General features: G+C 41.1%; 1 long non-coding RNA gene across 1 annotated transcript; it reads left to right on the forward strand.

Annotated features, from left to right (window-relative positions):
• Nucleotides 1-471: 471 nt before the first annotated feature.
• Nucleotides 472-1,737, forward strand: LOC140722001 (uncharacterized). Its single transcript, XR_012097524.1, has 2 exons — nt 472-922; nt 1,637-1,737. It is a non-coding gene; the product is annotated as an uncharacterized lncRNA (long non-coding RNA).
• The last annotated feature ends 11,405 nt before the right edge of the window (nt 1,738-13,142 follow it).

Genomic DNA, 13,142 nt, shown 5'->3' on the forward strand with positions numbered 1-13,142 from the left:
TTTATCATAAATCTTTTGTTAATTTACAGCTAATTTTATATCCATAAATGCAATCACAGCAATAAGAAACCTTCATTTATATTTTGATGTCAGACTTCAAACTATACGTTTATCCTCTGAAAACTTCCCATAGCCAGAAGGCTGTAAAGACTGTACAAATCTGTCAAAGTTTTGGGTTATCTCTGTAAATGTTACTGTTTTGTGACTCCTCTTAGATACAGTTCCTTCTGTCCAACAATATTTAGAGCGGATTTCCTTGTTCATTTGTATATTTAAAGTTAATAGTTATATATTTGTTGCTGCTTTTGTGTGACTCCCTGGCTTTTTTAGCATATGTTTAGTGTTTCTGTTTTTGTTTGTGTTTAATAAAAATTTAAAAAAATTAAAATGATAATAAAATTTACTTTGAACTTTGAGGCTCGGTGAACTTGCTTTGATTCTGAGAACAAACTGTGACTGACATCTCCAGCTCCCGGTAGCAGCCCGCCCTCGGATAAACTCACATCCAATCAGAGGACACCACTGGGAGACTCTTGCCTCCATTGGCTGAGGAGTGTCAATGGGCGGGACGCTGGACAAACCGAAGTTTGGAATCGGGAGCGAGTGGACCCGGTGAGAGACCCGAGATTGGGAGCAGCTCCCCGTGTAAAGGCTGCAACAGCGGCCGGAGTTTTGAACCCTTCCGATGGCGGAGGTGAAGAGACGGGCGGAGATTCCGTGAGATGTTTCAGCCTCACAGAGGGAGCCCGGTCTTTCCCCTCCGTGGATCGGGGCCTATTGTCCGGAGTTTCCTCCCAGTCCTGTCTCCTGCTGCTGGGATACGGGAGCTGGCCCGCAGCGGCTGCCGATGGAACTCCGGTGCTGTGAGCGCTCCCCTGTGCAAAAGGACAGGCTGAAGGTCAAGGGAGAACCAGGCGCAAAGGTAAACTCGGACTTTAGAAAATAAATAACAGGAGCATGCCTGGCCACTCGGCCGTTGCGCCTATTCCACCCTTTCCTCAGAGTAGTTCTTTCTTTTTAAATCTTTTTATTGATTTTAAACAAACAGAAATGAAACATGAATACAAAGAGCTTGAGAGTACATAATTAATAGGTTAAGGTATAAATACAAATCGATGATAATAACCTCCCAAACTCATAGTGGTTAAAAAAATGGAGAAAATAAGAAACCCCCCCCCCCAAAAAAAATGGAAAAAATCCTAATCGACATGGGCCATTGCATTATATCAATTATACACAGTAGCGTCAATAACTCCGCACCTCCATTCAAATAATTAAGGACAATAAAAGTAAGGTTTAGGGAAAGTCAGTTTAGCTGATATGAAAATGTTGAATAAATGGTCTCCAAGTTTCTTCATATTTAACTGAAGGGTCAAAGACAACACTTGTAATTTTTTCTAAACTCGAGAAAACCACTGAAATATAGTTGGAGGACTAATTTCTTTCCAATTCAATAGGATAGATCTTCTAGCCATTAATGTAACAAATGCAATCATCCGCCGGGCTGAGGGGGGATAAACGACTATTATCCACCATTGGTAAACCGAAAATTGCAGTAATAGGATGCGGTTGCAATTTGATATTCAGAACTGTTGAAGTAATACCAAAAATATCTTTCCAATAATTTTGCAAACAGGGGCAAGACCAGAACATGTGGGTCAATGAAGCGACTTCAGAATGACATCTGTCACAGGCTGGATTAACATAAGAATAAAATCGAACGAGTTTATCCTTGGACATGTGAGCCCTATGAACAACCTTAAATTGTATTAGGCATGTTTAGCACAAATAGAAGAAGAATTGACTAATTGTAAAAATTTCTCCCACTGCTCTATGGGTATAAGACAGTGAAGCTCTTTTTCCCATTCCTTCTTAATTATTTCTGATACTCCTGGCTATATTTTCATGTTCATATGATAAATGATGGCTACTTAACTCTTCTGGCAAGGATTCAGAGACAGAATTTTTTCTGTCATGTCCATTGGACATAATTTCAGAAAATACTAACATTCAAGAAATTTCGAACTTGCAAGTATCTAAAAAAATATGAATATTAGACTGTATAGCTCTTCAACGGACATAAAACTGTTATCTCAAAATATTTGACGAAAACATGTTATACCTTTTGTTTTCCAAAACACAAAGGCTTGGTCCATAAAAGAGGGCTGGAAAAAGAAGTTAGATATAATAGGGCTTGATTATTCAAGCCAAAGAATTTACGAAATTGAACCCATATTCTTAATGTATGTTTAACTATAGGATTAGTTATTTGTTTATTCGGTTTAGATAAAGCAAAAGGAATCGAAGATCCTAAAATAGAAAACAATGAGAAGTTTTGTACAGATTTACACTCCAAATTTACCCATTGTGGGCAAGGTACTATGACCGATTCTTGTGTCCAAAATATTAAATATTGAATATTAACGCAATAGTAAAATCCCAGGTTTGGCAAAGCAAAACCACCTTCCTTCTTAGGCTTAAAAATCTAGGATTTTTATTCTGCCACACATACGAGGATATTTTGGAGTCAATAATATCAAAAAAAGATTTAGGAATAAAAATTGGTAATGCTTGGAATAAATATAAAAATTTGGGTAATACTATCATCTTGATAGTATTAATTCGACCAACCAATGACAGAGATAATGGGGACCACCTGGTAACAAGTTGCTTGATTTGTTCAATTAAAGGTAAAAAATTAACTTTAAATAAACCCTTATGTTTCCTGGTAATTCTAATACCCAAATAAGTAAAATGATCTGTGACAACTTTAAATGGTAAGTGTTTATAAATTGGAACTTGCATATTTAATGGAAGTAATTCACTCTTATTTAAATTCCGTTTGTAGCCAGAAAAGCTACTAAACTGAGCAAGCAAGGATGACATAGCAGGAATAGATCTCTCAGGGTCAGATATGTATAGTAACAAATCATCAGCATATAATGATAACTTATAAGTCCCTTACCCACGAGTAATACCAAAAATATTAGGTGATTCACGAATGGCAACGGCTAAAGGTTCCAAAGCAATGTCAAATAATAGAGGACTTAAAGGGCAGCCTTGCCTTGTACCACAGGACAACTGAAAAAAAGGAGATCTTTGATTATTGGTAAGAACGGAAGCCAAAGGATTATAATACATTAATTTAATACATGATATAAATTTCAAGCTAAAATTAAAATTCTGCAAAGTATTAAATAAATATAGCCATTCAGCTCTATCGAACGCTTTTTCAGCATCTAAGGAAATGACATTCTGGTATTTTAGATGAAGAAGTATAAATTATATTAATTAATTTTCTAATGTTAAAAGATGAACAGTTTTTAATAAATCTGGTCTGATCTTCTGAGATAATTTGAGGTAATGCATTTTCTAATCTAGTGACCAAAATTTTGGTAAAAATCTTAGAATCTGTATTCATCAAGGATATTGGCCGATAGGATGCACATTCAGTGGGATCTTATCTTTTTTAAGAATTGGAGAAATGGAGGCATCATAAAAAAATTGTGCTAATTTACCTACAGTTAAAGCATCTTTAAAAATTTTACAAAGCCAAGGAGCTAGTATAGAAGAAAAGGATTTTAAAAATTCAGCAGTATAACCATCCGGACCAGAGGCTTTACCTGAATTCATTGAAAAAGGGAGTGGGTTCCCCTTTCCAGACCCTACCCGGGGACTTGTGCCACTCCTCAGGGTTATATATGAAACCTCTCGGACGGGGACAGGGAGTGGGTTCTCGTTTCCAGACCCTGCCCTTGGACGTGCCACTCCTCAGGGTTATATATGGAACCTCTCGGACAGGGACAGGGAGTGGGTTCCCCTTTCCAGACCCTGCACGGGGACTTGTGCCACTCCTCAGGGTTATATATGGAACCTCTCGGACTGGGACAGGGAGTGGGTTCCCATTTCCAGACCCTGCCAGGGGACTTGTGCCACTCCTCAGGGTTATATATGGAACCTCTCGGACAGGGACAGGGAGTGGGTTCCCCTTTCCAGACCCTTCCCGGGGACTTGTGCCACTCCTCAGGGTTATATATGGAACCTCTCGGGCAGGGACAGGGAGTGGGTTCCCCTTTCCAGACCCTGCCTGGGGACTTGTGCCACTCCTCAGGGTTAAATATGGAACCTCTCGGGCAGGGACAGGGAGAGTGTTCCCCTTTCCAGTCCCTGCCCGGGGACTTGTGTCACTCTTGACGGTTGTATATGGAACCTCTCGGGCAGGGACAGGGAGTGGGTTCCCCTTTCCAGACCCTGCCCGGGGACTTGTGCCACTCCTCAGGGTTATATATGGAACCTCTCGGACGGGGATAGGGAGTGGGTTCCCCTTTCCCAGGCAGATGCCCGAAGGTGACCGGGAGCCACCAGAGGGGCTGATGTAATACAAGCCATGGCACGGTGGGTCGCTGAGGTAAGGGAACCCATTTGAATGACAGCCCGACTGCATGCGGATTTTGGTGAATTTACCCGATAACGACAGAAAAAAGGAGAATCCCTTGCGTTCTTTATAGCTTGTTTTAAGGATACGTGAGAGTCCAATGCTAGCAAACCCCTGGACAGATCAGTATGTCCAGCTGGCAGTGCAGACTTTTCTAAACTGTCACAGACCCAAGCCTGCCCACTCCTGTAAGTTAACTAATCTCGTCGCTGTGTCAGACCTGGCCCCAGGTGACATAAATTCTGATGAATAGGGAGCGCCATTGACTCTTTAAAGGTACTGGGGAAAAGTGAGAGTGTGCACAGAGAACCGGTAGTGAGGAGATGGAGTTCGGGTCCCGACGAAGAACCCAGAACAGGTGGCAGGATCGTGCGGACGGTGCAGATGAAGGGGACACTTGGCGAAGGACAGAAACGGGGTTTGTAGAAAGAGGGGACATTGGGCCAGAGATTGTCGCACTGCAATCACAGACAAGTATAATAAGGGGCAGGGAGAGAGCCTGGACCACAGTAATACTCGACAGATTACCACATTTATTCTCCACAATCCCTTTGGTCCCGGATAGGGCAGGCCAGAGGGGACGGATCACAGTGATACTCGACAGAGTACCACATTTACTCTCCACAATCCCTTTGGTCCCGGATAGGGCAGGCCAGAGGGGATGGATCACAGTGATACTGGACAGAGTACCACATTTACTATCCACAATCCCTTTGGTCCCGGATAGGGCAGGCCAGAGGGGACAGATCACAGTCATACTCGACAGAGTACCACATTTACTCTCCACAATCCCTTTGGTCCCAGATAGGGCAGGCCAGAGGGGACGGATCACAGTAATACTCGACAGAGTACCACATTTACTCTCCACAGTCCCTTTGGTCCCGTGTACGGCAGGCCAGAGGGGACGGATCACAGTGATACTCGACAGAGTACCACATTTACTCTCCATAATCCCTTTGGTCCCGGATAGGACAGGCCAGAGGGGACAGAGCACAGTAATAATTGACAGTGTACCACATTTATTCTCCACAATCCCTTTGGTCCCGGATAGGTCAGGCCAGAGGGGACGGTGATACAGGCAGCTGTGATCAGGCTCACCACACAGGCAGTCTCTTTTCTCACTGCTGTAATCAGGTAGAAGGTACAAGAGCCTCAGGACTCGCCGCACCAGGGTCAGGAACAGTTACTACCCCTCAGCCATCAGGCTGAGGAACAATACAGGATAACTGCCCTCACTTGTCCATAGACATGCTCCCACAACAAATCATCGTACTGGGACTGTCTCCAAATGAGTGAAATAAGAGGTGCTTTGACTGAGACAGATCACATTCCTGCTCAGGGATTAGAGAAATACAATCTCACAGGATATTTACAGCGAAATGGGCTGGAATGATGTTTCCCATAAGGTGTGGAACCAGCGCTCATAGACTCAAAATCTGAGGACAACTCAGCAAGACTGAGATGAGGAGAAATTTCCTCACCCAGAGTGCAGTGAATCATTGCAATTATCTCCACAAGGTTTCTAAATTGAATAGACATATCCTGGGGCTCAGCGGTGATGGGAATTTGCAGGAAAGCGGTGCTGAGGTCAAAAGTCAAGCATGTTCTGAGTGAAGGGCAGAAAAGCTGCAAGGGGCCGAATGGCCACACCTTCTCTATTTCTTATTTTCTGAAACACGAGTCTACCTTTGCGCCTCACTGTTTCTTGTCCTGTCAGATTGATCAGGGAGCGCTGAGAGCACCGGACATCTATCGGCAGCCGCTGCGGTTATTTCATGTTCTCGTTGTTTATTTGCATTGGCGAAGTTTGTTGTCTTCTGCACTCTGGTTGATCTTTCAGTGATCCAGGTATAGTTACCATTCTGTAGCTTTGCTCTGTATGTTTGTAGGAGTTGTACTCTGTTAGACTTATATGTACTCTGTTAATTTTTGGAATAGTCGCTTGGGGAATCTGAAGTGGAGGAGTATTTGGGGCTTATTGAAAATTATACATAGATATTTGCCAAACAGTGTTTATTTGACAAGGGTTAATTCTGATATTGAAACTAACTGTTCTTTTTGTGGTTTATATTCAGAGAATTTATTATATCTGTTTTGGGATTTTGAATATGTTAAAACTTTTTGGGTTGATGTTGGTCAATTTATAGATCAATATATTAATGTGGATTTTACTTTTTGTTTTCAAAAAGTCTTATTTGGGTTTACTAATAACACCAAATCTCATAGGGATCATTTCTTTATCATAAATCTTTTGTTATTTACAGCAAATTTTATATCCATAAATGCAATCACAGCAATAAGAAACCTTCATTTATATTTTGATGTCAGACTTCAAACTATACGTTTATACTCTGAAAACTTCCCATAGCCAGAAGGCTGTAAAGACTGTACAAATCTGTCAACGTTTTGGGTTATCTCTGTAAATGTTCCTGTTTTGTGACTCCTCTTAGATACAGTTCCTTCTGTCCAACAATATTTAGAGTGGATTTCCTTGTTTATTTGTATATTTAAAGTTCATAGTTATATATTTGTTGCTGCTTTTGTGTGACTCCCTGGCTTTGTTAGCATATGCTTAGTGTTTCTGTTTTTGATTGTGTTTAATAAAAATTTCAAAAATTTTAAAATAATAATAAAATTTACTTTGAACTTTGAGCCTCGGGGAACTTGCTTTGATTCTGAGAACAAACTGTGACTGAAATCTCCATCTTCCGGTAGCAGCCCGCCCTCGGATACACTCACAGCCAATCAGAGGACACCACTGGGAGACTCTTGCCCCCATTGGCTGAGGAGTGTCAGTGGGCGGGACGCTGGGCGGGCCGATGTTTGGAACCGGGAACGAGTGGACCCGGTGAGAGACCCGAGATTGGGAGCAGCTCCCCGGGTAAAGGCTGCAACAGCGGCCGGAGTTTTGAATCCTTCCGATGGCGGAGGTGAAGATTCGGGCGGAGATTCCGTGAGATGTTTCAGCCGCACAGGGGGTGCCCGGTCTTTCCCCGCCGTGGATCGGGGCCTAATGTCCGGAGTTTCCTCCCAGTCCTGTCTCCTGCTGCTGGGATACGCGAGCTGGCCCGCAGCGGCTGCCGGTGGATCTCCGGAGCTCTCACCGCTCCCCTGTGCAATCCGAACGGCTGAAGGCCAAGGGAGAACAAGGCGCAAAGGTAAACTCGTGCTTTAGAAAATAAGTAACAGGAGCAGGCCTGGCCACTCGGCCCGTTGCGCCTTTTCCACCCTTTCCTCAGAATAGTCCTTTTAAAAATCTTTCTATTGATTTTAAACAAACATAAATGAAACATGAATACAAAGAGCTTGAGAGTACATAATTAATAGGTTAAGGTATAAATATAAATAGATGATAATAACCTCCCAAACTCATAGTGGTTACAAAAAATTGAGAAGATAAGAAACCCTCCCCCCAAAAAAAATGAAAAAAATCCTAACCGACATGGGCAATTGCATTATATCAATTATACACAGTAGCGTCAATAACTCAGCACGTCCATCCAAATAATTAAGGACAATAAAAGTAAGGTTTAGGAAAAGTCAGTTTAGCTCATATGAAAATGTTGAATAAATGGTCTCCAAGTTTCTTCAAATTTAACTGAAGGGACAAAGACAACACTTGTAATTTTTTCTAAACTCAAACAAGAAATAGTTTGAGAAAACCACTGAAATATAGTTAGAGGATTAATTTATTTCCAATTCAATAGGATAGTTCTTCTAGCCATTAATGTAACAAATGCAATCATCCGCCGGGCTGAGGGGGGATAAACGACTATTATCCACCATTGGTAAACCGAAAATTGCAGTAATAGGATGCAGTAGCAATTTGATATTCAGAACTGTTGAAATAATACCAAAAAGATCTTTCCAATAATTTTGCAAACAGGAGCAGGACCAGAACATGTGGGTCAATGAAGCGACTTCAGAATGACATCTGTCACAGGTTGGATTAACAGAAGAATAAAATCGAGCGAGTTTATCCTTGGACATGTGAGCCCTATGAACAACCTTAAATTGTATTAGGCATGTTTAGCACAAACAGAAGAAGAATAGATAGATAGATACTTTATTCATCCCCATGGGGAAATTCAACTTTTTTCCAATGTCCCATACACTTGTTGTAGCAAAACTAATTACATACAATACTTAACTCAGTAAAAAATATGATATGCATCTAAATCACTATCTCAAAAAGCATTAATAATAGCTTTTAAAAAGTTCTTAAGTCCTGGCGGTAGAATTGTAAAGCCTAATGGCATTGGGGAGTATTGACCTCTTCATCCTGTCTGAGGAGCATTGCATCGATAGTAACCTGTCGCTGAAACTGCTTCTCTGTCTCTGGATGGTGCTATGTAGAGGATGTTCAGAGTTATCCATAATTGACCGTAGCCTACTCAGCGCCCTTCGCTCAGCTACCAGTGTTAAACTCTCCAGTACTTTGCCCACGACAGAGCCCGCCTTCCTTACCAGCTTATTAAGACGTGAGGCGTCCCTCTTCTTAATGCTTACTCCCCAACATGCCACCACAAAGAAGAGGGCGCTCTCCACAACTGACCTATTGAATATCTTCAGCATCTCACTACAGACATTGAACTGACTAATTGTAAAATTTTCTCCCACTGCTCTGTGGGTATAAGACAGTGAAGTTCTTTTTCCCATTCCTTCTTAATTATTTCTGATACTCCTGGCTGTATTTTCATGATCATATGATAAATGATGGCTACTTAACCCTTCTGGCAAGGATTCAGAGCTAGAATTTTTTCTGTAATGTCCATTGGACATAATTTCAGAAAATACTAACATTTTAGAAATTTCTAACTTGCAAGTATCTAAAAAAATATGAGTTTTATGTTGGATAGCTGTTCAAAGGACATAAAACTGTTATCTAAAAATAGATGACGAAAACATGTTATACCTTTTGTTTTCCATAACACAAAGGCTTGGTCCATAAAAGAGGGCTGGAAAAAGAAGTTAGATATAATAGGGCTTGATTATTCAAGCCAAAAAAATTATGAAATTGAAACCATATTCTTAATATATGTTCAACTATAGGATTAGTCATTTGTTTATTCGGTTTAGATTAAGCAAAAGGAAGCGAAGATCCTAAAATAGAAAACACTGAGATGTCTTGTACAGATTTACACTCCAAATTTACCCATTGTGGGCAAGGTACTGTGACCGATTCTTGTGTCCAAAATATATAAATATTGAATATTAACTGCCCAATAGTAAAATCTCAGGTTTGGCAAAGCAAAACCACCTTCCTTCTTAGGCTTCTGTAAATATTATTTACTTAATCTAGGATTTTTATTCTGCCACACATACGAGTATATTTTGTATCAATAATATGAAAAAAAGATTTAGGAATAAAAATTGGTAATGCTTGGAATAAATATAAAAATTTGGGTAATACTATCATCTTGATGGTATTAATTTGACCAACCAATGACAGAGATAATGGGGACCACCTGGTAACAAGTTGCTTGATTTGTTCAATTAAAGGTAAAAAATTAACTTTAAATAAACCCTTATGTTTCTTGGTAATTTTAATACCCAAATAAGTAAAATGATCTGTGACAACTTTAAATGGTAAGTGTTTATAAATTGGAACTTGCGTATTTAATGGAAATATTTCACTCTTATTAAAATTCAGTTTGTAGCTGGAAAAGCTACTAAACTGAGCAAGCAAGGATAAAATAGCAGGAATAGATCTCTCAGGGCCAGATATGAATAGTAACAAATCATCAGCATATAATGATAACTTATAAGTCCCTTCCCTACGGGTAATTCCAAAAGTATTAGGTGATCCACAAATGGCAACGGCTAAAGGTTCCAAAGCAATGTCAAATAATAGAGGACTTAAAGGGCAGCCTTGCCTCGTACCACGGGACAACGGAAGAAAATGAGATCTTTGATTATTAGTAAGAACCGAAGCCAAAGGTTTATAACATATTAATTTAATCCATGATATAAATTTCAAGCTAAAATTAAAATTCTGCAACGTATTAAATAAATATGGCCATTCAACTCTATCGAACGCTTTTTCTGGTATTTTAGATGAAGAAGTATAAATTATATTAATTAATTTTCTAATGTTAAAAATGAATAACGGTTTTTAATAAATCCGGTCTGATACTCAGAGATAATTTGAGGTAATATATTTTCTAATCTAGTGGCCAGAATTTTGGTAAAAATCTTAGAATCCGTATCCAGCAAGGATATTGGCCGATAGGATGCACATTCAGTGGGGTCTTTATTTTTTTTAAGAATTGGAGAAATGGTGGCATTATAAAAAGATTGTGGTAATTTACCTACAATTAACGCATCTTTAAAAATTTTACAAAGCCAAGGAGTGAGTATGGAAGAAAAGTAGTTAAAAAATTCAGCAGTATAACCGTCCAGACCAGGGGCTTTAACCAAATTCATTGAAAAATCACCTCTTTTATTTCGTTTTCCATAATAGGTGAGTCTAGAAATACACAATCTTCTGCTGTTAATTTTGGGATATTCAATTTTCTTAAAAATATATCCATTATGGAAGAATCCTCAACAAACTCTGATTGATATAAAGAGTTATAAAAATCTTGAAAGGCTTTATTGATCTCTTTATGATCAATCGTCAAAGTGCCATCTCGTTTACGAATCTTAATGATTTGTCGTTTAACCAAAGCAGTTTTCAATTGATTAGCAAATAAGTGCTTAAAACTGGGTTCTGGATTTAATTAACTGATTTTCAATCGAGGAGGTTAATAACAAACTGTGCTCCATTTGAAGTTCAACCTTCTTTTTATAAAGTTCTTTACTGGGGGTCACTGAATAAAGGGATGGGTTTCAATCAGTCATTCATCCTTGTCGCCATATCAAGCTTTGACCCATCGTGAATCGGAGAGATCAGAAGCTTGAGAGGATGTAATTCACTCAGGTTCACCAATGGAGTATTAAAGGCAATGGTTCAGGGCAGGTTATTGTTGAGCTTTCAGCAGTGGCCACTCCACAGTCAGGATGGATTATCAAGAAAACCTTCATTAGCAGGAGCAAGTGGAGCGGTCGTTGTTGGAGTGGACAGAGTTGGAGCGGAGACTTTGAGGCTTTAATTCTTTGAGGTTTCAGTGGGGAGAGCAGTCAGTCAGAGAAGGCAAAATCATGATGGAGGTAGATTTTTTTTTGCCCCTTCTTTACATTGTCTCAGTTGTAACAGTGGAGATGCCAGGCAGGATAGTGGAAAGCTGCTTTGCGGGATGTGGGAAGGCAGGGGACCCTCCAGTGTCCCTGATAACTACACCTGTGAGAAGGGCATCGAGATTCAGCTCTGAACAATCCACATTATGGAGTTGGAGCTGGAACTGGATGAACTCCAGATCATTCAGGAGGCTGAAGGGGTGATAGGTAGGACATTTGAGAGGTAGTTGCAACCAAGGTGCACGGCACAGGAAACTGGGTGACAGTGACGAAGGGGAAGGGGGAAATGGAGAGTGCAGTTTACCCCTGTGTCCATCCCTCTGAACAATACAGGTATCACTTTAGGTACAGTCGGGGATGGTGGGTTGACCTGGCAAAAGAAAGTCATAGCAACAGGGTCTCTGGCACTTAGTCTGGCTCTGAGACTGAGAAGGGAAGGGTGGAGACGAGGTGAGCTGTGGTGATACGTGGCTTGTTAGCTCAGGGAACTGACAGGATGTTCTGTGGGTGAGAATGAAATTCCAGGATGGTGTGTTCCCTCCTGCATGCTGGCATCTGGGTCATCTCAGGTCGAGTGCTCAGCATTCCTCAGGAGGGTGGTCAGTGAAGGTCGTGGTCCATGTGGGTAACAATGATATGGACTGGTAGAGTAACGAGGTTCTGTAAAGGGAGTTCAGGGAGTGAGGTGCTAATTGAAAGGGCAGCTCCTCCAGTCCTGTGATCTCAGGACTGCCATCTGTGTGATGTGGCAGGGATCAGAAGATTATACAGTTTAACACGTGGCTAAAGAGTTGGTGCAGGAGGGAGGGGATAAGATTTTTGGATTATTCGAGCTGGTGAGGAGTGCTGTGTACAGAGGAGTGTGAGTGTTTTGGTGGGGAGAGCACATCGTTGATGGAGTGTGACTGGGCACACAGGTCTCTCTCACAAACACACACACGCACAAACACATCAGTGGAGTGGGAGGGAGGGGAGTGAGAAGGGGAAGAGGAGGATGGAGTTAGGACTCCTTCACAAAGTCCCAGACTCACCCAACCCTCCCCCTCTGGAATTGGTCCCATTCCCTCCCCCAGGCTGGGGGTGAGCATTGAGTTACCTTGCCAACAAGAAAAGGAATTATTCGATAACATCTGGTTAACATGTTTTGATAATAAATTTACGTTGAACTTGAACATTGAAATGTACTGTTTGTAAAACATGTACTGATGAGAAATGGTCTCAGTGAAGGTCCGAGAGTGGAAAATGAACCGGTGTTCAGCCCCACTGCTCCGTGCCAGACAAGAACCCCGATCGGAGTCTGTCCCATCTGTCTGTGCTTGACACGTCTCACTCTAGAGTTCCCTCTTTCCGTACCTGTCCCAGTGTCTTTTATTTCCCTTCTCAACCCCATTCCCATGACCTCTCCCCATGACCTTTGATGCCTTTACTAATCAAGCACCGATCAACCTCTGCTTTAAATAATGACTTGGCATCTGTGCCGTCAGTGGCAATAAATTCCACAGCCCCTCATCTACTTAAATGCATGCTG

Source organism: Hemitrygon akajei, unplaced genomic scaffold (assembly GCF_048418815.1).
Source record: "Hemitrygon akajei unplaced genomic scaffold, sHemAka1.3 Scf000067, whole genome shotgun sequence".
Lineage (NCBI taxonomy): Eukaryota > Metazoa > Chordata > Chondrichthyes > Myliobatiformes > Dasyatidae > Hemitrygon > Hemitrygon akajei.